Raw genomic sequence first — 25,650 nt, forward strand, 5'->3', positions numbered from 1 at the left:
TATACCAATCTGACTCATGTATAATAGTTTTCATCGACCACCACTTGCTTCCGTTGATGGAAAAACATCGTGAGGAAACCTGCACACTTGTTGATTATGAACTTGTGTGTGAAATTGAGAAGGCAATACCAAACCACTCCAACAATAATGCCATTTAAGAAATTGTATGTGTTTCGTCACACTTTGACAACCACGATTTCCAGCCATAGAAATACGACTGTCCGGTTAACTTTCAAATATCGTTCAAAGAAAGAAATGGTTCAGTATATGTCTAATGTCGAGAAGTACCTATGTATAACATTTAATATTTTAAACCCAATCATAAATACATTTAAATTACTTTTTTCTATTAAAACTTATAAAGAAATAAATATATTAGGTCAAATCACACAGATTGAGCTAGCCCCAAAATAAGTTCGAGACTTGTGTTATGGAATACTAACTCAATGATGCTATATTTTATAACAAATACATTTATAGATAAACATCCAAGACCCGGGCCAATCAGAAAAAGATCATTTTCCATCATGACTCGACCGGGGATCGAACCCGGGACCTCTCGGTTCAGAGGCAAAATCGACCTATGTCGTCTGTTAAAGGTTTGCACAACAAACATATATAACATTTAATATTTTGAACCAAAAAATCATAAATATATTTAAATTACTTTTTTTAAATTAAAACTTAATATGGTTGACGTTTCATCGATTGCAATTGCCGTGGTCGTAGCAAGATGGAGTGGTGGCGGTATGATTATTACTAGTGTATTCGACTACTTGCCACTATTTGCCATTAGATGACGTGCAAGTAGTCGTAAAAGGTCATGCCAGATGCCTTTAGGCGACTAGAAGAAAATCTGACACCAATGTTAGCAACACGCGTAAAGAACATAATCGTTAAGAAAAAAAGAAACGATGAAAATAAATACGTTAATTTAAATTGTTCACTTAAAAGTATCTTTAACAAAACAATTTCCTCCAGTGCTTGAGCTAACAATGCTCTTTTTGTAGTCGAAGGGCCGAAAGCACAATAGGTGCTAACGATTTCTCGATTCTTATCAGGCGCCGGTTTAAACTTGCTAGGGGTAGAACACCTACGGTAATTGAGTACGTTGGATTAATTGAAGCAGAAATGTATCAGAAGTGCAAAACCGGTGGCGCGGTGTTACGCAGGCGCGTTGCAAACCAAGTTTCGCAGTGTCATAGAAACCCACGGGCGGCGAGGGCGCTTCAGGCTGTACCAATTTTCGAACACGTTTCAAAAAGTATTTTTTCCGAACGTTTTGGCGCGCGATTCGAGCTCGACGTTCGATTGTTGAACTTGATTTGGTAGAAGTGGTTTTGTATTTTGCTTGTATTCTTTTTTATGGAATAAAATGGCCAGTATTTTTAAATAGTTGAAATCGTAAATTGTGAGTGGAAATATTTATTTTTTTTGCGAATTTTAAAATGTTGACAAGAGGATTATTTTCATGAGGTGAGTTTCGCAACTTCTATTAAAGTTAACTGTTAACTAAATGTATACATTTAGTTGCGAAAATTGCGTTTTTCATCATGGTAAATAAAAAAAAATTATTCAATTTGGTACTAAAAGCTTACCATAAATGCTTACCAAACTTGTTTTCCTTATATTATAACAAGAAAAAAAAAAATTAAGGCAAATTTATAACGTGCAACTATACTATTGATTAGTAGATTTTGTTGTCATTTAGCTTGATCTACGTAAGTTTTTGGTTTTTTTAGAAAAAGCTACGTTGAAGTTTGTTGTGCCTTTTTTTTCACTTTTCTTAGGAACTCGGCAAAAGATTTCGTTAAACGAAATCTTGTAAATTTTCGAACTTGTAAATTTTTGTTTGTTTATGCGCTCCACTATGAAAAGTACTCGAAGTCCTTTTTCAAAAAAAAATTCAAGAAGAATAGTTTAGTACATATTTCGAATAAACAAACTCATTTTCGAATTTCTGGTGTTATTTGGCATAAACTGATCAATTTTTATAACAGCCACCACATAACTTGTATTTTCAATTTATTTATTATCAAAAATCCCCTTGCAAAATTATTTGTTTTTGTACTGTTCACGATTGTTAGCAAACTGTCACACTGGGCGGGCGCGATGTATGTGACGGCTGCATTCATACACGACAAACTTAATTATGGTACAAATAAATTCCATTATCAAAGTGGAATTTATCAGAAATCCACAGGTACTTCTTCATCTGAGGGCACGCCCTCAGATATAACATTTGGCACTGCCGTGGCAGTGCCCTCGCAAGTCGACTAAAAAAAAGGCACGGCCGTATCATCCTTTTGTCGAAACAATTCAGACCAATTTCGAACCCCAATAACTTCGTTGTGGATAAAACAGGAAGCCTGCATTTTCAAAAAATTAAGCAGGTATCGTATAAACACTGTAAATTTCAAATTTCATTCAATATTTTGGAATTTCGGTCCCGTTTTCTAGATACACCAACTGCATTAATAACTTTGTAATTCCATATAAATATAGAAAATTACAAAGTTACATTTGCAGTTAATGGATCATTGTACCTGTATAATGGAAAGAGTATGATCAGCCCATGAAATTGAACAACATTCCCATAAGAAAATATGTTGAAATATGAAAAAAAAAACTACTTTCCATACAAATTCGACCTATGACTACAAAAATCAGTGAGATGCCATCAAAACATGCTGTAAAAAAGCCAAGTCTCGCAGCTCAGTTTTTGAAAGTTGTGAGATCCGTGTTGCCAAGTCGATTAATTTATTTAGTCCCTACTTAAGGGACCTTCTGTCTTAAATTATTACGGAAGTTATTATCAAATCAATATTAAAAATCTTTTAGGTTTTAAATAAATAGGATCGACTTGGCCATCGCATGATTGGATTGTTTAGTATGTATAATAATTTCTCAAAAAGATACAATCTACTGGCATTGAACTACGACCAATGTTGAGAAGAAATGCCGAAAGAAACTCATTCAATATTAGTGATTCTAGTGCTATATATTGACGACCTCGGTGGCCCAGTGGTAAGGTTCTTGCCACTGAACCGAGAGGTCCTGGGTTCGATCCCCGGTCGGGTCATGATGGAAAATGATCTTTTTCTGATTGATCCGGGTCTTGGATGTTTGTCTATATATGTATTTGTTATAAAATATAGTATCGTTGAGTTAGTATCCCATAACCCAAGTCTCGAACTTACTTTGGGGCTAGCTCAATCTGTGTGATTTGTCCTAATATATTTATTTATTTAGGGTTGGTGATGATGTTTGTATAGTTTGATATATATTTCAATAATATAACAGAATACGTATCGTACATGACCTTCGCCCCACGCAACCCTCCCACACGACGCAAGAAATTCTTACTGATTTTAATAAAAAACTACAATTTGTTTTTACAAATCCATCAGACACTTTATTGTGCATGTTTAAGTTAATCGACGAAGAAAATTATTAGGTTTAAATCGGTCTGATTTCCCAATAAAGCACGAGTCTCCATTTTAGTATTATTTAGAAAAATTGTTTTCATCATAACAGTTAAATAATCATGTTTCTGCATACACAAACTACAGTTATTAAAATCAAGAATAAGGTTATAAAATGTCACTTTGATATCTCTCTTCATAGTCGTGGAATGAAACACACACAACAACTTTCTTGGCACTATGAATGGAGTGGTTTACCATTGCCTTCTCCATTTCACACACAAGTTAATAATCAACCAGTGTGCAGGTTTCCTCACGATGTTTTCCTTCAATTTGTTATGGTATGCTAAAAAAAAAACAGAAACCAACTTAATGAAATTTCAACCAGATTTGTAGGAAAAAAATTTGTAGGAAAAACTTATTATTTGATAAATACTAACCTCGTTTGCGTCAACAGAAGTTAACCATTCTCCAATAATTGTGTGGGGTAATTAATTTTCAGCATAATAGCCGATTAGGAAATTAACTGGGTTTGAATATAGATATTAGCTTATGTTGTGCCGTTTTAATTGAAATCAATCAACCAATGGCATTATACCTATTTGCATTTCATCTCAAATTATTTTATTTAATAATGGTTTAAAATTTGTATAGCTGATTCATTTGTAACAATGTTGCGTGTCGACATCGTTTCGAATGATTTTTAAACAAAAAAAAAATCAGTAGGAAATCTAAGCTCAAAATTAGTCGGTTACAAAAGTCAACTGAACTAAATAAAAAAAAAACCTTTTTCTTTTTGAAATAAGATAAAACAAAAGCTTTTCTTCGATATATCTAGTTGTTGTTATATAGAGGTTCGTTGAAGCGTTGGTTGTGTATAATAGCTAGGACATCCACACGAAACGCCTCCACAGCCGAAAATCGAACACAGCGTGGCTAATAAATTCCTTTTAGGCCTTCCTTCGGTTGACTGTAACATTATCTCCTAAAATTCTTTATGTACTGTAGCATAATCTATATATTTTTTTTATTTTCGCTAAGAAATTAAAGAAACAAATAAAAATGTGAAGTGGCGCCCGTGTGCGAGCTAGATGTAATGGCCGCCGCCGATTGTAATTGCCTCGAGACAATGGAACATCCTCAATTTAAATAGTACTCAAGTATTTTTCAGACGCAACTCTTTCTGAAAGTTTAAAGAAGTAAGTCTCATTCTCCAAGTCAATCTCAAAGATGCAGAATCTGCAAGTTAAATCAAAGTAACAAACTGAACTCCGATGTTCAAGCAACTACAAATGAATTCCTGTGACACAAACTCGATGGTCAACTTTCTTGGAAATTTAAATTTGTCTTAGTTCGTAAACTAATAATTGACGATTCGACCGGGTAACAAGTTTATTTGTTAGAAAAATAAAAAAAAAAACCCCGGCTTTCAATATTCATTTCGCTACAACTTTCGGCTGAATCGATTTATATACATTTCTAAGAACTACCGCATAAAAATTTACTATCAAAAATAAAAAAAAAACTACATTCAAATCGGTTTACCTTTTGATAAGCTACGTTGCCACGTACACAGACAGACACATTGAGAGCGGCAAAACTTATAACACCCCTCTTTTTGCGTCGGGGGTTAAAAATGAAATGTATGAAGGTATTATTGTTCAAACACTGGTAATTAATTGTAAGTGACATTTAATTATCGTGTTTGAACAATAAATACCTTGATCAGTTTTATTCACTACAAGATTTACTATTGCTTTGGTCTATTAGAAATGCGTTTTGACTTTAACATCCGTGACGTCACAATACATTACTGTCATACAAGCCTCACATAAGATTTTGTTTTTGACATAAGAAAATGTATTTGCTATAGTAATGAATATTAAAGTTTGTTTAGTCTTTTTTTTAATTTACGAAGTAGCCAGCTACTTCGTACACACATACAGCTAGTAAATTATATCAAATCGACAGGAATTGTCTAATAATAAATCAAACCATTTAGTTTAGATAGATGCAATTAATAGGATTAATGGATGTGCGTACCGGCGTGGGCGTTAAACATAAGACACTATAATTTCTCTATAATGATTAAAAGAATGAAGTATACCTAGAAATTATGTAGGAAACAAATTCTTGTCATCCCGTTTCCACCTGGTCCTGGAAAAAAGACACAAAGCCAAAAAGTGCTTGATATCGGCTCATTCTTATTGCATTTCGAATGCCGACACGCGCTATCATTAGATTTAACATAAAAACTCATTAAACAAAACGCCTAAAAATAAAATTATTCTATAATGGTGTGATGTCAGTTTTATGAATGATGTTTTTGGAAACGACTCCTTCCTCAAGTAAATTGAGATGGAAATGGCTGAAAAACACTCTTCTCAAAAATGATTTTATTATGTATGCTAATTATAATGGTCCAACTGCTAATAACGACAAATACGAAATACGGAACTTGGGCTCAAACGCTGTATGGCTAAGGAAGACACCAAGAAAAGGCAATGGAAGAGAGAGAATGATAACAAAGTATATTCTCTGCACACAAATAGCATTATATTTCAATAAAACCAACCATTTCCCCTTCATTAAAGTCTTCTAATGAGCTCACTTAATCCGCAGCTTCCGCTTACAGCCCTCTTTATCCAGCAGATAGCCTCTTTATCCCACAGATAGCCTCAAAGTAGTTGTGTTTTATCTGACTGCTCTATCAGGTTTAATTAGACTACATTGTGAGGCAATAACTTCGTAATGTCTCACTAATGTTTTGGCAAATACTTTTTAATCTTCTAAATATAGACATTACTTCGTCAATTACTGGGGAAAAACAGTAAAAAAAATAAGATTACTTTTTACAAGCTTCATTCTGATTCACCTGTCCCGATGTTTGTCTGTCTGTAATCAAATCTTGCTCTAAATTTCATCTACTTCCGCTTCTCCTACAGAGTTGAAATTTTCCAAGTTATTTCCAGTTTATATTGATTAGCATGACCTGATGGTGCACCCGCTACCCAGGAACGGCTCCCGACATTGGAACTCCTCAAAGGTTTAATGCACGGACATGTATTTTTTTGTCACACATTGAATGCAATAAGATCTCTCCGACAACAGCAAAAGCTTGTGCCAAATATGACATTTTTGTAAATAACTTATTTCATTCTACTTTGACGTAAATGAATTTTAACTAAAACTGTTCACGCCCATCAATTGGTCACTCTCTCTGCCTAATACTATCTTTATTCTTTCTCATAATTCATCATCTGAATTTATTGTATATATGTACCATATATTAAATCTATATAAATACAACTCTTCCGTTACTGAGTTACTGATTGACTGACTGACAGACAACGTACAGCCGAAACTACTGGGCGTAGGAAGCTGAAATTTTGGTATGTAAGTTCCCTGGGGAGTTTAGGTAAGATTTAGCTAAGAGAGGATTTATGAAAATTCTACCCCGAAGGGGGTGAAAGGGGTGAAAAACTTTTATATGAAAGTTCTACACAGTTGAAGTTATTTACTTGAAAAATAGGATATTAGTTGTTTACAATAAATTAGTAAATACGTGTTACAGATTTTTTTGAAAATTAACCCTTGTTACAAATAAAATTAATATGTAAGACAAGATATAAAATGCTCTTTGCCGGGGAAAATCACCGTAATTTAAACGACGACAATAGTATTAAATAAATAAATAAATAAATGAGGACAAACCACACATATTGAGCTAGCCCCAAAGTAAGTTCGATACTGTAATTACTACTATATTTTATAACAAATACATATATAGATAGACATCCAAGACCCGGGACCGAGGTCGTCATTATAATTTTTAAAAGAATGAAATAAAGAATATAATTACCTAAAAGAATTGCTTATTTTTAACATATTTAGTATTATATATATTTAAAACCTTTAAAAAGAATATTACCATATTGTATAAATCCACAGTCTTAACATAGACCCAGCCAGCCAGCTAAAATTCATAACACTGAACATTCGAAAAGGAAGTTTAATAAGTCTGCTTGCTAATGTGTCGCCTTAACACTTCACAGCAATTAATTAAAATAACAAAAGCATTTTTAACAAATATAAAGTTTTAACTGAAAATATATCAAATTATTTAATTGTATTATGACAAAAAATAAAAACAAGCCTTTGTAGCAAGATATAATGAGCCAAATATTTAGCTAAATAAAAAACATGTTGAGAAAATTCTTTGAGCATTTTCGCATGAAACTGTCTCTGGTTCGCTTGTCTTTGATAAAAAGGGAAATTCCTCTAGGCAACTTCTAAAGTGGGGCAGGTTAGTGATGGGCAGTTACTCGGTATAAACCCGTGCCTTGAATGGGTAATCAGTTACCCATTTTATACCCACCCTTTTAAAAAAATATGAATTTCATAAGGAATGACACTGTATTTAAAAGTAGGTAGGTAGGTATATATGTTTAGTTGATTCATTTTTATATTAAAAATCTTTATATTTAACTTCAGTTATTACTGAAAAATTTTCCTTAACCATCCTGATCTGGCCCCTCGTCAATTAGGAAATTTAAATGTTCTTTCCACTATGTGTATACTATATGTGTAACCTGAAAAAGGTTAAATTATTATTTTGATTCAAAAATTTCAAGTTAAAATTTGTGATGACTGTAACTATAACGAATTTGTGGTATCAACGCATTGTTAACAACGTGGATTTGGTGTTAAAAACATTAAATATAAATATAAAGGTTTTATAATGCGTCAAATATTATTTACATTTAAGTGATACCTGGTTATTTAAATCGAGATCAAAAATCAAAATCTAATCATTTATTCAGAAATTAGGCCTTCACAAGCACTTTTTCACGTCGTATACCAAATTAAATAATATTTACCAAAGCTACAAACTACTAGCATTTCGGAACGACAACTACTACTGAGAAGAAATGGCAGTTTTTCTTTTGCCATCATTCTATTTTAATTATTAACTTTTTGATATTAATCCTATCCCATCCCTAGCGCGGACGCATTCTTTAAGCCATGAAAAAATGATAAGTCTGAGGCGTAGAGAGGAATTTTTGGAAGGGATTTTGATCATTTTTCCCATAGGAAAAATCAATTTTTGTTGTATTTTTAGAAGTTTCTAAATAAGTATCGAAGTTCACAGAAATTGTTAACAAAGGCTATATTAAGCGCATTGTGCGTGTTAAGTCTATTGAAAAAAATACCATAATTTAGCAGGTTCTTTTACTGTATTACCAAAGCTACACTTTACCCTTGATTGACATTTACGAATACGTATTTTTGTCATTTAGAATGAATGGTTAAATGATCTAAATCTTGAAAAATCTACAGCAAAATCGATATTAAATTCCATACTTGACATACTAGAATTATCATCACCTACATTAATTTGTATGTTGTATCCCACATTTATCTAGTAATAATATTACAAACAGACAGTGATTGGTCTATCTGAACAATAATAGAGATGGTTTTCAGAACAAGTTAATTTGTTAGAAAAATTTTAAAAACTTCGACATTCAATATTCTTTTCGCTACAATTTTTGATCGGCTAAACCGATTTTGATCGAACATATCTAAAAACCACCGCACCAAAATTAGCTATCACATAACCGCATGTAAATCGTTTCACCCGTTAATAAGCTACGGTGAAACGTACACAGAGATACACACTTACCGTTCAAACTTATAACACCCATCCTTTTTGTCGGGGGTTAAAAATGAGATACAATTTGATTTGAATATTCTTCTATCCTGATTTACACCATCTAAAAATAGAATGATACCAGATCTTTCCAAGCTAATCTAAAACTCCATTCTAACTCCCACAGTAAGTATACAATGTACAATGTACATCTCAGATTTCCCGAAGCGGCGTCTATATATATACTAATCTAGTACGTGTCTATTTGTCTTGGAATGCAAATAACTTGTTTGTTTGCAAGTTGTGCTCTTAAAGTTAATGGCAAACACTTTGATCTGTAACTTTAAACTTTGATTACGTAACTCTGAGTAAAAGTTGTTCGCGACGACGTGATATTTCAAATTGTCGCTTCCAGCTTTTTTTTTCCGCTCATTTTGTGTTCCAAGATGGCAGAATAATTGCTAGAACATTGAAATATATTTTAATATGCTTTTTTGTTAGTGAGAAAAAGTATAAAGTAAATAGATTTTAAATAGTCTGACGGATGGATCTCACTATTCCCATTACCCATAGAAATGGCTGATAATATCACAAAAAAATTATCATTCCCATTCATTTTTCGGAGCAAAAAGCGGTGTTTGTTTCCTTTTTAATTATAGAATTGTAAATTGTACGTTTCTTTTTCTACATTGAACTCCGCTTGATTGGTATGATCTATAGTTATAGTGTAAATTACAGTTTTCTAGTCTCTGACGGATTCCTTGTTTATTTTGAAACGCAAAAATTTGACGAATTTAATATTTAGATTTTTTCGTCCATAAAATAAAACGTTTGTATAATGATGCTTATAAATTTTACTATAAATTCCGACATCGAGAAAATAAACAGTAAACCTTCGACTCCGATGCCTTATTGGGGTAGAAACGAGAAAAAGCTTATATAAGAGAGAGAGAGAGAGAGAGAGCAATATATTCAACTATTATTACAAAATTGAATTCTCAAGTAAATTTACGTCAAGACCGAACAGTCTATGCACCAAATAATTTATCTCCGACTAAGATCCTCTATATCCCAATTTTGGTGACGCTCTGCCGCAGTGCGCTGGTTATATCGTGATATAAGGTAGATAGATAGGTACAGCTTGTGTTGTGAGACAATATCCCTTGCAGTGTTTGTTTTGTCCTTCACTGACGATCTCGTATAGGAGAGACAGTGTAAATCAAGACACGCCCTACATTGAGTTTGATTGAGTTAAATTTTTAATTTACGGAATATTAATATTTTTTATTACAATTTTCGCCGATTATTTTGAAATGCGATTAATTTTGCCTGCCTTTCGTTGTAAACAAGTGGTAGGTATGTAACTTGAATATGTAAATTAAAGTCACGAACCATATTCTGTTTTAAACCCCTTCACGGATATTAAAGGAGATAAATATGATTAACTGTTAAAACGTCTGTTAAGTGTCTTGCAGCATCACTCAATTGATAAGTAAACTAAAAAAATTAAGCGGTGGTGGTGTAATGGTTGAGACGCCCGCCTGTGGATCTAAAGGTCTCAGGTTCGTATCCTACTGTTTGTATACCAATCTGACTATAGTAGTTTTCATAGACCACCACTTGCTTCCGGTGAAGGAAAACATCGTTAGGTTGACAGTTTAGTATCCCTTTTCTATGCGACTACCTGCCACTAGATGGCGGTAAGTAGTCGTAAAAGTCATGTCAGATGCCTTTAGGCGACTTGAATTAGATCTGACACCAGTGTTAGCAATAACACAAACTATATAATGATGACAAATAAAAATCATAATATTATAACATATGCTTTTTCATAAAATATTCAGTGTGTCAAGTTAGCCAAGTCGTATGAATTCAGTATGTGGATCAGTGAACTAGTATTTCAACGGTTATTATGATTTATACCCTGACTCGCGATAACAATGGCGCAGGATAATGTAGTCACAGCTTTATGATGGATGGTTCCAGATGTCGGCAATATTTTGAAGTAAAGAACGATGTTGACTCTAACATCAAATTTGAATGGCTATTAGGTTGATTTTTATAATAACAATTTATTACAATTTGTCACTTTTTTATATATAAAAAATTGGTAGAGGTTTTTCTAAAAATTATTTATTTCGCGCACGAATTTTTTGTAACCAAATAATATTTATGCTAGGTAATATTCATTCATTATATTATACAAGCAGCCCGTCCCGGCTTCCCTCGGTGAAAAACAGAATAAATTAAACACCTAAACCTTCCTTAGAAATCACACTATTTTTTGGTGAAAACCGCATGAAAATCCATGCAGTTTTTGTTTTTGAGTTTATCGCGAACAGACAGACAGACGCGACGGAGGACTTTGCTTTATAATATGTAAGGATAATTATGTACTTTTCACAAGTATGATACCATTTATAGTTGAAAAACGTTTTTCATTATAAGCAGATAAGATCTTTATTTTATACTAGCTTTTCCCCGCGGCTTCGCCCGCGTGAATTTCATAGCAAGATCTCAGTAATTTTATCGCGTACTCTGTAAGACTGGTAAACGTATATGATTCAAATTCGCATTTTTTCTCATCTTTAGTTCAATTTCCCGTTTCCCGCTGCGTGTCTCGTCCCGTAAACTTGTCCTATCCAGCTTCCTGCTATGTAATGTAGATATCCCGTACCGTTTCCCACAAATTATGTGCCATCATGAGATAAGATCTTTATTTTATATTTGAAACCATAAATGTATTATTTATTAAAATTAGTCTGATATACTCATATCTGCGATAAAAAAATTACTTGATATTTTAAGGAGCAAGGGTTCCAAGAAGACCACATTACCACCGATGCACCGACATGCATCTTTTTTAACATGGCGTATATTCGTGGAAAAATATTATATAATTAATACGACAGCGGTAAATTACAAAAAGTGAGTCTTTTTTTTAGTATCATGAGTATTAAAAATGTTATTTAGGAAGTTTCGATAAGGTTTCGATAAGCGGTTTCTGAAAAGAGAATGTGTTTATGCCTTTACCTATATAGCAGTTTAATTAATATTTAAAATAAATGTACCTTATATGTACAACATCAAAATGGCCTAAATTGTTTGAACAATTCAAAATAGTAACTACTATATATATATAACTTCCCCAATAAGGCATCGGAGTCGAAGGTTTACTATTTATTTTCTCGATGTCGGAATTTGTAGTAAAATTTATATGAATGACAAAATTTAAATAAATGAATAAAAATTGATAATATCAATACATATAATAAAATTGAAGAAAGGTCAAATTTGTACATTGGATATTTTTTTTAAATCCTTCATGGAATATACTTAGTAACTGATATAGATGACGAAAATATATTTTTGGTATGTAGATACCTTATATACCGGGTACCTTATAATAATAATAATTGCTTATTTCGGCAATAAATAAATACCATATTAAGTATACCTTATATAACATCTTAGATACATTTCATCCCGGTAAATGGTCAGGTTCCCGTAGGATAATTTAAAAACTAATTATGAATCAAAAATACCTTAGAATCCCTATATATAATAATGATGTGGATTTACCTACATTTGTTAATTGAAGTCTTTGGAGAAAAGGCCGCGGTGAAGTTTGTTGAGCCGCTTCTTCTTCACCTGCGCTTTGGAAGTCGGCAGTAGACTTAGTTTAAGTATTTTTTTTTTGACGTCAGTAAGTAATATATAATTACTAAAGAATTTTGAATTTGAATTCACACACCGCCGTGCGTACAGTATATATCTGAATGTGCGAAATCCTACTCCAATTTATTGACAGCACGGACCTGTCAATAATTTTGGGTCTGATTTGAATAATCCCCGCCATTTTAACATCAATAAGCCGAAATAATTGAACGCTTGATGGTTTTATCGTGGATGTTGCAAGTTTTTTTTTTTATTTATACCATAATTTATTTTAACTTTTTAATTTTTACGGGTCATTCTCGTATGATTGTCGATGACAAAGTGGATTATCGAGTTTCAGTCTAGTTGTACCTAGTCCTTTTGCAAGAAAAGTGCGACTCAGATCGCGCCACGACCAGGTGAGGTGAGTGACTCGTATTTTTTTTTAATGTTGTCTATTTCACGCGTTAGTTTTAATCATTTACCGAGCGAGCGAACGAGCGAGGTCTACCATTCTACTTGGTGCAAAATCACATTTTTAGTACGTATATATGTTTGCAACGCGATAACTTTCGAACCGTTGGTCCGATTTTGATGAAATTTAAAAGGTATGTAGAATATGCCAATAGAATTTTTAAGTTATAGTCTAAGTTGGCGGCGAACAACTAGTATAATTTATTTTAACTGCTGAAAAATGTGGTCAAGCGCCACTCATACAAGATAATGGAATTAGAATTTCTCCGGCTGTGGACGAACCGTCTTATCCATTCTCCACTTTACCGCTAAAGTATATGTGTGAAGTGAGCCTTACGTGTCCGCACTAGAGTGAGTCCGCTCACATCATCGATATACATACGACCCTCAGGGCTGAACTAGACAGAAGTTGTGCTATGGTTCAAGCTAAGTTTCGAACAAGCATCAGAATTTCGTTGAAGTTACAAAATTCTTTTATGGGTTTAGGCGGGGCGACCGAAACCAATACAGTTTCATAATTTTAAAGAGACTAGCTCTATTTGTCAAAACTTCGTTCAGCACAGCATAGCATAGCAGAGCATTAGTAGAGTTCAGCCCTTATACTAATAAATGGAAGCTAGTCTTTTATCCACGGAGGCGACGACTATTGTGACATCACAAATTATGTTCGTCCGTACGTTATCCCTCATGATTAATACAAATGCATTAATAATATACTGGAATTGATGACTCAACATTTTTTACCGCGATTGGACTTTTACATAATAGATTATGATTAATGTTTACACAGTGTTAATACTTTGAAAGCATAAGCTTTTCACGAACAGAGTGGACAACAGTGTGTTTATTAAACTATACAAATATTACATCAATAAGCACACCGTAAATATAGGCTTTTAATAGCGTATATATCTATAGCATTATTACTAGAAATTATAAAAATAAAGTCAAAGGATAGATTGAGAGGAATTATAAGTAAACTAGCTACCCGTTCCGGCTTCGCTTAGGTAAAAACTATTATGAATTTATACATTTATCTATCCTCAGAAATCACACTATTTACTGGTGAAAAACCGTACAAAAACTGGTAGTTTTTGAGTTTAACACGAATAGACAGAGAAACAGACGCGACATGGGACTTGTTTTTATAATATGTAAAGATTTACAATTTTGTTATTTAGAAGACGAAAGCGAAGCGCCGTGCGCGTGTAGTATATAAAAGAAAGAAATACCATCCAATACAAAACATCGCTCCTACAAATACCCTACGGGAATAAGGAACGAGCAACTGTGATTTACATAAAGGATAGTGCAGCTGAAGTCACACCTGAGACAAGAGGTACACGACATTGTGTCAAAGCAATACACACGAAATACGAATAATATTAAAAGAAATGTCAGGGCTTATCTATATACATATATAGATATGATAATATACTTTGTAAACTATAATGTGTACAAAATTCTATTATATGTATCTATACATATAATAGAACTGTAATTAGGCTATTATCGGTACAAGGTAAAGAAAAATATTATATTCAACCTATTGAGCTGAGAATTTTGTACACAAGTTTAGTTTGAATACCAATGCATTATAACGGTAAGCATAATTTGATGGTGTGCCCAGGAACGGTTCACGACGAGGGAATTTCTAAACTATTAACTGCACGAACCGGACATGTTTTTTTTCGATAACCCACTGAATGCATTGAGATTTATCTGACAACAATAAAAGCTTGTGTCAAGAATGTAATTTTTTTTAGCAATCACATGTATTTATTTTTTAAAAGAGTTAATCATCGACTGTAGTATGCATACTTTACTCGTATTAATATGTAGCGTGTGTAAATATAATTTACTAGAAATACTTAGTAATAAATTGAATAGTTAAGGATCATGCAAACGCATGTCTATTCCTTATAATATTAGGCACTAGCGATAATGTAGATTACACCAACATTATTAACTTCAGAATATTACGCGCAAGGTCCGTATATAAAATATTTTATATACAAAACAAAGCTACCAAATTTTGCTTTTTATTAATGCAATTTAAAATTAGACAACAATGACGATACAATAATGATTCCCTGTTGTTTTAGGCACAGATTTTAAAAATATATTAAAATGTTGTCACCATAGATAAAAATATTTCTTTTATCTATGGTTGTCACTCTTCTTCTTTGATTGTCCTATGGATGTCACCGGGTTAGTGCTATGACAAAACAGAGTGGAAATTAAGTTTAACCTATCAAGGCATTGATTTATTAGTTGTAATATTAGCTACGTTATCATATAATCGACAAAAAACAGTCCAATCAATGCAATTTGTTGTACTACCCAACAATAGTTTTTAATTTTTGGTTTCAAAAAATCAATTTATCCCTTTTATCTAAAAAAAAATACTGTGGTCCGACCTGAATAGAAATCAGATTATTTTAAGAAGGAACCCGATTTATTTAAATCCCGGCCGGCATATACGCGAATAGGGCTTGGCGAGATCTTAAAAATATCGCGGCTATAATACCTTCATGGACCCCTTTGGTGCATCTTATTACATGAAAAAGGTCAATTCTTCTTCTTCTCGACCTTATCCCACTCATGCGGGGTCGGCACAGTATGTAAGTTCCTTCCATTTCGTTCTGTCATTTGCCATATCCATTGATACTCCTTTCCTGTTCATACTATCCTTGACACACTCCATCCATATCTTCTTAGATCTTCCTCTATTACTGGAACCCTTTACTTCCATCTGTAATGCCCTTTGAGTGACGTGATTTTCATCTCTTCGTATAATATGCCCGTACCAGCCTAACCTATACATGAAAAGGTCTATTATATGTCCTGTATCTGTACGGTCAACAGAACAATAATCCTACCAAAATATTTGTTCGCTGGTATTCCTAACGCCTATACGCATAACGTAGGTTATGATGAATGAAACGATAGCTATGTACTACTGTACTTACATGTAACTTCAGTGGTGGAATTGTAATAACATCAAATCTATGTACTGATAACTAATTCGCTACTATTAAATAAATAAATATTAGTACAAATCACACAGATTGAGCTAGCCCCAAAGTAAGTTCGAGACTTGTTATGGGATACTAACTCAACGATATTATATTTTATAACAAATACATATATAGATAAACATCCAAGACTCGGGTCAATCAGAAAAAAGATCATTTTCCATCATGACCCGACCGGGGATCGAACCCGGGACCTCTCGGTTCAGTGGCAAGAACTTTACCACTGCGCCACCGAGGTCGTCAAAGATTACCACAGAAGCGGTGGTGGTGTAATGATTAAGATGGCCGCCTGTGGATCGAATGGTGCCAGGTTCGAATCCTACTTGCCACATGAGTTTGTATACCAATCAGACTCATGTATGTTACCGGTTCACTTGCTACCGGTGTACTGTATATGGAACTGAACTGGAATATATGTTGTGTGTGTTTTATTCCATGTAATGGCCACGACCCTAAGCCATGAGGAACACGACTATGAAGAAGGAACCTCAGTATAGAGATCGTGCGACTGACAAACTGCCAAAAAAAAAATTGTTGGCGTAGATATAATCGACAAGGTGGTTTCCAGTCCAACCTTCAGGATAAAATAACATCGCGAAAGTTTGTTGCGAAAGTGCGGATCATTTAGAGTGTGTGTCACGCAAAATCTGGTCTTATTCTAGGGTTGTCTTATTCTAGAATAAGCTAAGCGGGAACACGCTCGTAGGAGCAAAGCCCCAATACGCAGAATAAAATTAAAATATTTTTTTATGCAATTTTCTTTCAGGAACTAAGATTTATTTAGTCCATCTTCTTTATGTAACTTGAGACTTGAAATATATTATGTATTCTGTAACAAAAGAGTGTAACGTACCTATTGTCCGTGCCAAGTTCTGAGTGGATGGTCGGAAATCTGAGCGCGCTTTGTAAAATGTTGGCAAAGACTCTTATTGTACCGGGAAATATTCCAGGCTTATTACATACTCGTAGTTGTGTCTACAACACTATAGTACATTGTACACCGAGAAATGAAAGTCATACATGTTGAGGCGCGAGACGCAGTCGAGGGCCGCGATGCATGAGTACTATATTTCGAGTTATTTATAATGTTTTGTACGACAAAAATACAAAAAAAAATTGCTTCTATTAGTCTCATAAAACTCCCCATAAATATTTTTCTTGTTACCTCCTATGTACGAACATTGGCTTACTTACAGTTTTATTATATCTATAGATGTTAATGCTTCTACCATTTTCAAATATAAACTCTATTCATATTTTTACAATAGAACTAATTACCTCTAAAGTAATGGAAGCCAGTACATTAACTGGAATAGCGATTCCTATAATGAATTCCATAATACGTAGAAAAGCTTGCATACATAAAATAGTTGCACGTAACAAATAACATGCATATGACAATAATTCACATACTTCACTAAGTATAATGGAATATTATTATTACTAAACTAAACCCGCTGCTTCGCTCGCGTAAATTTATGGCTTATTATTGTCAATATGTCAGGGTTCTAAGCGACGTAGAGCGATAAAACCTATACCGCAATTTTAAAATTAGCGGTTGGTCTTCTAATAAAATCTATCTGTCTGTATATCATCCGCTATACAATTACTGTGTACACAACAATTAAGTTCGAGAGAATTTACTTTAGGACTAACTCTTACTCGACTTACTTTAGTTCAAAAGTAATGTCAGATGCCTTTAGGCTACTTGAATAAGATCTTACACCAGTGCTAGCAATAACACACCTGATACGATGATAAAGGCTAACTCAATCTGTGTGATTTGTCCCTATACATTTATTTATTTATCTTATCAATTTCATACCAAAAGTTTCATCTAAAATTCTCTAACACACGTGAATCACTGCTATATTTTTCGCTGCAATGCCGATGACAGAGGACAATTAGGTTCTGAAAATGTTTCATACAATACATCGGTTGGTTTCACTGAAAATCGCGGCAACATACCGCAGTTAATCTGGTTCTGTACAGTCATCCACACGTAAAGCCTGTATGTGCAAGCTTATACGGTGGCAATAGCGACGACTTAACATGAATTTGGACAGTTTAATGGCTGTACCTCGTTGATACACTGCAGCTATGACTGAAATATGATTATTTGTACGAGTGTGTTTTCATATATTCGACGGCCGATAATAAAAATGTATGTATGTGTATGTTACGGCTAAACCCCGAAGTGCAGCTAGATTTAAGTTTAACCGGCTTGACCTAGATATAGCTAGCTCAGTTGGTTGCACCTATGTGTCCCTAATTATCTACGCTAGACCCAGGCAGCTAGCTATATGTAGATCTAGATTTAGCCATAATAATTCCAATCGTATTTAAAAATCTCTAAATATACAAATAACTTTCATATGGACATTGATATAAGATATAAGTACACTCGTGTACCTACGTCGTAAATACATGCGAATTTAGACGACAAGTCACTTTCGACCGTCTGAAATTTCGATTAAAAAATTATATGCCAAAAAATGAAAATACTCTATATTCAAATTCTCACCAGGTTAAAAATGAAAGGGAAAGCTGGCATTCAGTAACTTTTTCAACATTAAAATAAAGAACATTAAGAACAAAGCTCCGTGACCGAAGAACATGTGAAAGAAATAAAAAAGTTTCGTTTTGGAACTCAATTGCGGTCACATAAACTAGAAGTGACATAAAAGGTTTTATTTCTGCTTTTATCTCGTTCGTTTTATGTCTTCTACACATTGAATCGCTTTTGTCATGTTCAGTACGATGAAAGTGAATGATCAACTGTTTTGTTAATTAAATACAAGTTTTTTATTTTGTTTCCACTGTCTCGTTGTCTGTAATCAAATCTTGCAAGTTAGATTACTCCCACTTCCAGTTGACCTGCAGAGTTGAAATTACCCACGTCGCTTCAGTTTCCATGACAATGTATTATTATGATAAGCACGACCTAAAGGTCAGCCCGGATCTGCTCCAAACAAACTCCTCAACAGCACGAATTTTGTATTGCGTTTAATGCCATATGATCTATCTGACAACAATAAAAACTTGTGTCAAAAATTTCATTTTTGTGAAAAATAATATTATGTAGTGAGTAAGGATGTTCCTTGGCTCACAGCATGTGTTGGGCAACTAGTGATGTGCGTTTTATACTTAACAAACAAATAAATATCGAAATCGATCGATGTGTATAAAAATATAGACAACACTATCAATAGATAAGTTTAATGCGACGAAACGTTCTAACCGTTTTATTGGACATTTGTGGGTTCTCGGATAGGTCTCCAAAGATAAATTCGATTCTGGACTATCATTTCACTGAAGAAATACGATTATTGTCAATTTTTTTCCCCATGATATTATATTTTGTTCCCAATTCGTTTTTTTTTTTTCTTGTCTACCAGTGTTGATTAAAATAGGTTTTTAATGAAGTTTTATTCGAGTTTTTTTTTTTTGGTATATTGCATACTATATCGGGGTTAGTGGTTTTATTTAAATAAATAAATGTATTTTCATGAAATTCTTATTTCATATCTCTCTCTTTTATCTGAGCGTATTCTCTGTTCCTTCGCCGTTAGCCATTGAGCATCGGAGCCCAGGATCCGCTTTCCTACTTTCATATCTCCACTTCGCACGGTTGTCGAAATTCTTATTCTATAATCTAATTTTTAATTTAAAGCAATTCAATTGAAATCAAAAATACATATATATCAATCAAATAGAGATTCATATCTGAAAGGTTATTATAGTCACGTCAAGTACAGTCGAAAGCATATAAACCAAGTCTAATTCATTGTAAAATCGCAGTTAATACCGCGACGTAGCATAAGACATACAATAACTGATTGTATGATCGACACGGATAGATCTTTATGACGTAATTCATCAGGTCGTATTTCCAATGAACCATGAGGTCCCGGGTTCGATCCCCGGTCGGGTCATGATGGAAAATGATCTTTATCTGATTGGCCCGGGTCTTAAATGTTTATCTATATATGTATTTGTTATAAAATATAGTATCGTTGAGTTATTAGTATCCCATAACACAAGTCTCGAAATTACATTGGGCCTAACTCAATCTGTGTGATTTGTCCCTATTAACAAATATATTTAATCAATTTGTATAGTTTGATGTGCTGTTGACTGTACATATACAATCAAGAATAACTTGTGGTTATGATTTATTGTTCTTCCCTTACTTTGACCCAATTTGACCCGAAACAAGTGACGTATGACCTTGCGAGTTGGCGGGGAGTTGCGTCGTCAGCTTGTCCTACAATAATCCTAAATTAACTCGTAAGTTTGTGAATGGTCTGGATTCTAGATATGCTGGTGTTGCAGGCCTCCATTGGCTGCAATGATTTTTTATAATTCCCACGTGTGGACCTGGGGAAACCCGTCATGGACACCTGGGAAAGGAAGCCCAGGTACCGGACACCTACCGGCTTATCTACCACACATGGTCCTGCCATCTCCTCTAAATTATTAGAGATTTTTTCTTTCGTGTCCCGCATTCTTTTATAATATATATATATAGTGCTTGCCTCTGAACCGAGAGGTCCCGGGTTCGATCCCCGGTCGGGTCATGATGGAAAATCATTGATTGATTGGCCCGGGTCTTGGATGTTTATCTATATATGTATCTGTTATAAAAATATAGTATCGTTGAGTTAGTATCCCATAACATAAGTCTCGAACTTACTTTGGGGCTAGCTCAATCTGTGTGATTTGTCCTAGTATAATTATTTATTTATTAAAGTCACCATCTTATGGTCCCTTCCTAGAATAGAACCTCTCTGTACCTTCCCGTAGACTCACAACCATGGCAACAGATAGGCACCAATAGCATTCCCAAAGTGGTTGATACGTCGTTTTAGAGACGCGAATGTCAATCGCGTAAGGCGGCAAAAACTAAATAATCTAATATACTAATATGTATTACCTGTAAGATACATAGTGTTTTCATGCGACGGTCAAATCGATCTATTTATTTAAAACGTAATTTTTTTAATATTGATATGATTATGAATTATGACTTACGAAATAGCTTAAGACAGGAGGTCCGAACTTGGTTGCGCCACAGCTCCTTGTGAAATATTTATAAAATTTTATCACTTCTTGAGATCTGGTCGAATCTAAAAGGTCCAATTGATATCGTACTAATATTATATATGCAAAAGTTTGTGAGGATATATGTGTGTGTGTGTGTATGTGCGTGTGTTTGTTACTCTTTCACGCAAAATCTAGTGGATGGCTGTTATGATTTTGGTGCACGGGTAGAATATAACCTGAAATAACACATAGGGTACTTTTTATTCCACGTGAGTGAAGTCCCGGGGCGCAGCTATATAAATACGAGATGACGTTTTATAATTTTACTGAAATCCGAATGTGTCCTTGATGATCTTGGAAATCAGTTTGTAAATATTTTTGGGTATACTAATAGACGAAAATTCAAACTGGAGGGCACATATCGAGCAATTGTGTAATAAATTAAATCGTCTTGTTTTTGCTCTGAGACGACTCAGGCAAACAGTCTCCAGTGAAGCTTTAATCACTGCTTATCATGGTTATGAGTCGTCTCTTCTTAGCTACGGTCTCATGATATGGGGTAATTCTGTTGATATGGACCGTGCTTTCAACGTACAGGAAAAGTGCTATAATAATGCTTGGATAAATTTTGGAAAATTTAAAAAAAAAAGTATATTGCTGTTGCCTTGCTTATATATTCAACATATGCATATCGTTATTCAATATTTTACCAGCGGATATTAAATCATTAAAAGGTAAATTAATCAAAACTGAATTGACAAAATTATTTTTAATACATTGCTTTTACTTTATAAATGAATATGTTGACTTCTGTAAGACAAAGGATATAGGTACTTAGTATAATTTTATAATTTGAATGTTGACATTTTATACTATATACTATTGTAGTGCTAAGGGTGTCCTAGGTATCCTAACACACTGGACAAAGGAAGTATAAATAAAAACTTGTATGCGACCAGTGGTGTATTTCTTTGACTCCCAAAAAAATACAAAAATTTCTTATTATATACACGACTATGCCGACTCTCGCTTGACACTTTTTTTTTGCCAGCAGTGGCCCTCGCGTAGACAATAGACGATGCCTCCAGCACATCGTAGCTCGTAGCACGGCCCGCGGGTCATTGGCCGACTATCACAGAGAGGGCGGAGCTTGCGTAGCATCGATGTGTGCGCGGAGCTTCTCGTAGACGCGTAGGCGCAGGCGACGGGGGTATCGTATGATCGATGACGTAGTGGTGGCGTGATATGATACGAGTACCTCGTTATAGCGATGGAATTTACTTGCATGACAGCCACCCTCTGCCTACTCGCCACACTATATTATTTTTTTATTATAAATTTGAGTTTTAATGCAATTATAATAATTGAATGTTATATAAATTGAACTACAGTGTGTGTGTGTGTATTAAATTAATATTTAAATTGTAATGTAAAGTAATTTTGATATTTAATTTTAATGTATTCTATTAATATTTGCATGCCTTAGCTTTGAGGTGAAATACAAGATCCTTATAATAACTAATAATGCCTAAAATGTACTGTATTTAAGCAAATAAATTATTTATGATTTATAATTAAAGAATTATTTTAAAAAAATCTATATTTTATTTACAAAACTGGCAGAAAAACGTATATTTTTTTTAACTACTTCACACATAACTCAAATTTAACCGAAAAGCAGAAAATAAATTCCAATAATCAATGTTAAAGTTGTTATAGGTATTATTTGAACAAAATGAATGCACCCAACACGAGTCCACTGTATTCCCTAATAAGAATCCCTTTGATTTGGTTGCATGACCTTTCCTGATTGCCTGGATACTGGCTTGCGTTTCATTTAGCACTATCCAGAGACTACGTGTGATTTCAACGTTCCCTCGACCCAAATAATCACAGAAATGTGAATGATTCAGAAGACTGTAGAAGTGTTATTTACCGCCTACATAAAGCGCGTCTCGTTGTTTCTTGCCTCCGTTGGGACATTGCGACGATGTTCTGCACGATGTAGCGCAACGTAGCAATGGGGCCGGGCTCTAACCTTGCGTATTGATTGAGATAAAGTTTGCGATGCGATGCGATACAACGCGTGGCGATGCGACACGATATGACAATAGTCGCATTGTAGATTATTAAAGCGACACTTACTAATATATGCATGTCTATACTATTATTATAAAGAGATAAGCGTTTGTGAGTTTGTGACTTTGTGAGTATGTTTGAGGCGGGTAATCTCCGAAAGTACCGAACCGATTTCAAAAATTCTTTCACCATTAGAATGGTACATTATCCAAGATTGCTATAGGCTATATTTTGTCTCAAAATTGCCACGGAAACAAAGCCCCGGGCAACATATAGTATTTGATATTTTCGTATTGCGTCGCATATCGTCATGTTGGCAAAGCCTTACTTTACTCGAACAAATCGATTCTACAGAAACAATATTACGTTTATATCCTTAAATAGGCTTACTTGAATAAAGCTAAGAGTCGCTTGAAAGGTACGTTTAGCTGCACAGAGGGTTTACTGGAGTAATTTAAAATAATGGCAAGCAAGAGAAATATATTTAGCTTAGATGTTTGTTTTGTTTGGAATTCCGCTCAAATTTAAATTGCAATCAATTCCACAATAATAACTCTTATGCCGGCAACACACAATCGCGAATCAGTTCGCCAAACTTTGACGGATTCGGCATAGGTACATTGCTGGTTTAGCGGTAAATGAAAGCACTCATGCAAACTACAAAATGTTCGCGCATTCGCGTCGTAATCATCACCTATACGTGTAGGTACACTTGTTGTTTAGTGAGCGTAAAAGTAAACGGTCATTGACATAAAATCCTAACTATTATTTGGGTGGCCTGCACTAGTTAACTTTGACGTTTAAGTTTCGCGCCAACCTCGCGTCGCTTCAATAAACTGCGTACACTACGTTTTGATCTGGGCAGGGTAAAGTTACCGTCAAAGTTGAACGATGCAACTCACCGGTAAAGAGACATTTATGCAAAAAAGAATTTGGTAGGCTGCATTTTAGATCTACTCAACGGAACGCGTGGCAAACTTATTAGGTTGGTTGATTCGACCATGAAGAAGACTCGGCAACTGAAAGAAATAGAATGCAATTTCTCATCATGCGTACCGATTATTCCGAGTTCTTTGCAAATAAAATTGCTCTGAGACTAGTAACAACACCGCATTTGTTATTTAGCATGTAGGTACACATTGGCTAGAGTTGCGGGATGCTATAGATGTACAGTTAAACGCACTATATTGCACGGATTTATCTCTCCCATTTTCGCGTTTACCCGATTGCATTCGGTGTTGCGAAGCGTGGAGTCAGCGTAATAAAAAATACCTTTTTTTTTTGTGATTCGCCTATGAGCCACCTGCATGACGTTAACCCTCCTTGGAAATCCTATTGCCTAACAACTGCCGACCTTGTGTGTCTCATCCTATAGTCACTTCGCACGACATCCGTGGGAGTATACAGAATGGTCCAATTTTAGGGCCGAATCAATTTACTTGATTTATTTGATACCTTTGCGGTGGTAATAGTGACGAATGTGCAATAAGCTGGTAGCTAGCTTGATGGATTGTTGCTAGTACATTGCTTACTTTTTATGTCAAATTCACGTTGACACGACACTAAAAGAGCAGTGTAAGTTGGCCTGTGTAGTTTTGGGACCACACGAATGTTTGTGTGTGAAACTTTATATTGTTAAGGGACCGGTAATTTTGTATTTATAGCTGACCTGCAGTGGTCGATCGGCTATCTTCGGCACGTTTATTTTTTCCCTTCGCACAAAATACTTTTGGTCCCTTTATACTTTTAGTATGACCGGAAAATATATATATATATATAGATAGTATCATTCGAATTACGCATTTGTGGTATCAGTCTTGACACCATAAACGCGTAATTCGAAACGCGCAAGTAAAGTAATATATATATACATATATATATATATATATATATATATATATATATATATATATATATATATATATATATATATATATATATATATATATATATATATATATGTATATATATATGTATATATATATATATATATATATATATATATATATATATATATGCGTAAATGCGTACACAAATGCGTAATTCGAATGATACTATCTGTTGCGAGTCACTGTTTCAAAATAAAAGTCCATTTTTCCGTGGAATGATAAAGCACATCAGTGTTTCCGTATCATAATAATGTTATTGCGTCCGGGTCGAACAAACATCTCCTTTGGGAGACCGGCGGCCATGATTGTGGAAGACATTTTATTTCGATGACGCTTGGAGACTGGATTTAGTTCAAATTTTACCGTAAACCTAACTAATATTTATATTC

General features: G+C 34.2%; 1 protein-coding gene across 1 annotated transcript in view; it reads left to right on the forward strand.

Moving 5' to 3' along the window:
- The first annotated feature begins 1,216 nt into the window (after positions 1-1,216).
- The window catches only part of LOC128676349 (zwei Ig domain protein zig-8-like), a 53,213-nt gene continuing 28,779 nt past the window's right edge, over positions 1,217-25,650 (forward strand). Inside the window, exon 1 of the mRNA XM_053756413.1 lies at positions 1,217-1,476. The gene's annotated coding sequence lies outside the window, so the exon portion shown is untranslated. The remainder of the gene's footprint in view (positions 1,477-25,650) is intronic.

Source organism: Plodia interpunctella, chromosome 16, assembly GCF_027563975.2.
Source record: "Plodia interpunctella isolate USDA-ARS_2022_Savannah chromosome 16, ilPloInte3.2, whole genome shotgun sequence".
In the NCBI taxonomy this organism is placed as follows: domain Eukaryota; kingdom Metazoa; phylum Arthropoda; class Insecta; order Lepidoptera; family Pyralidae; genus Plodia; species Plodia interpunctella.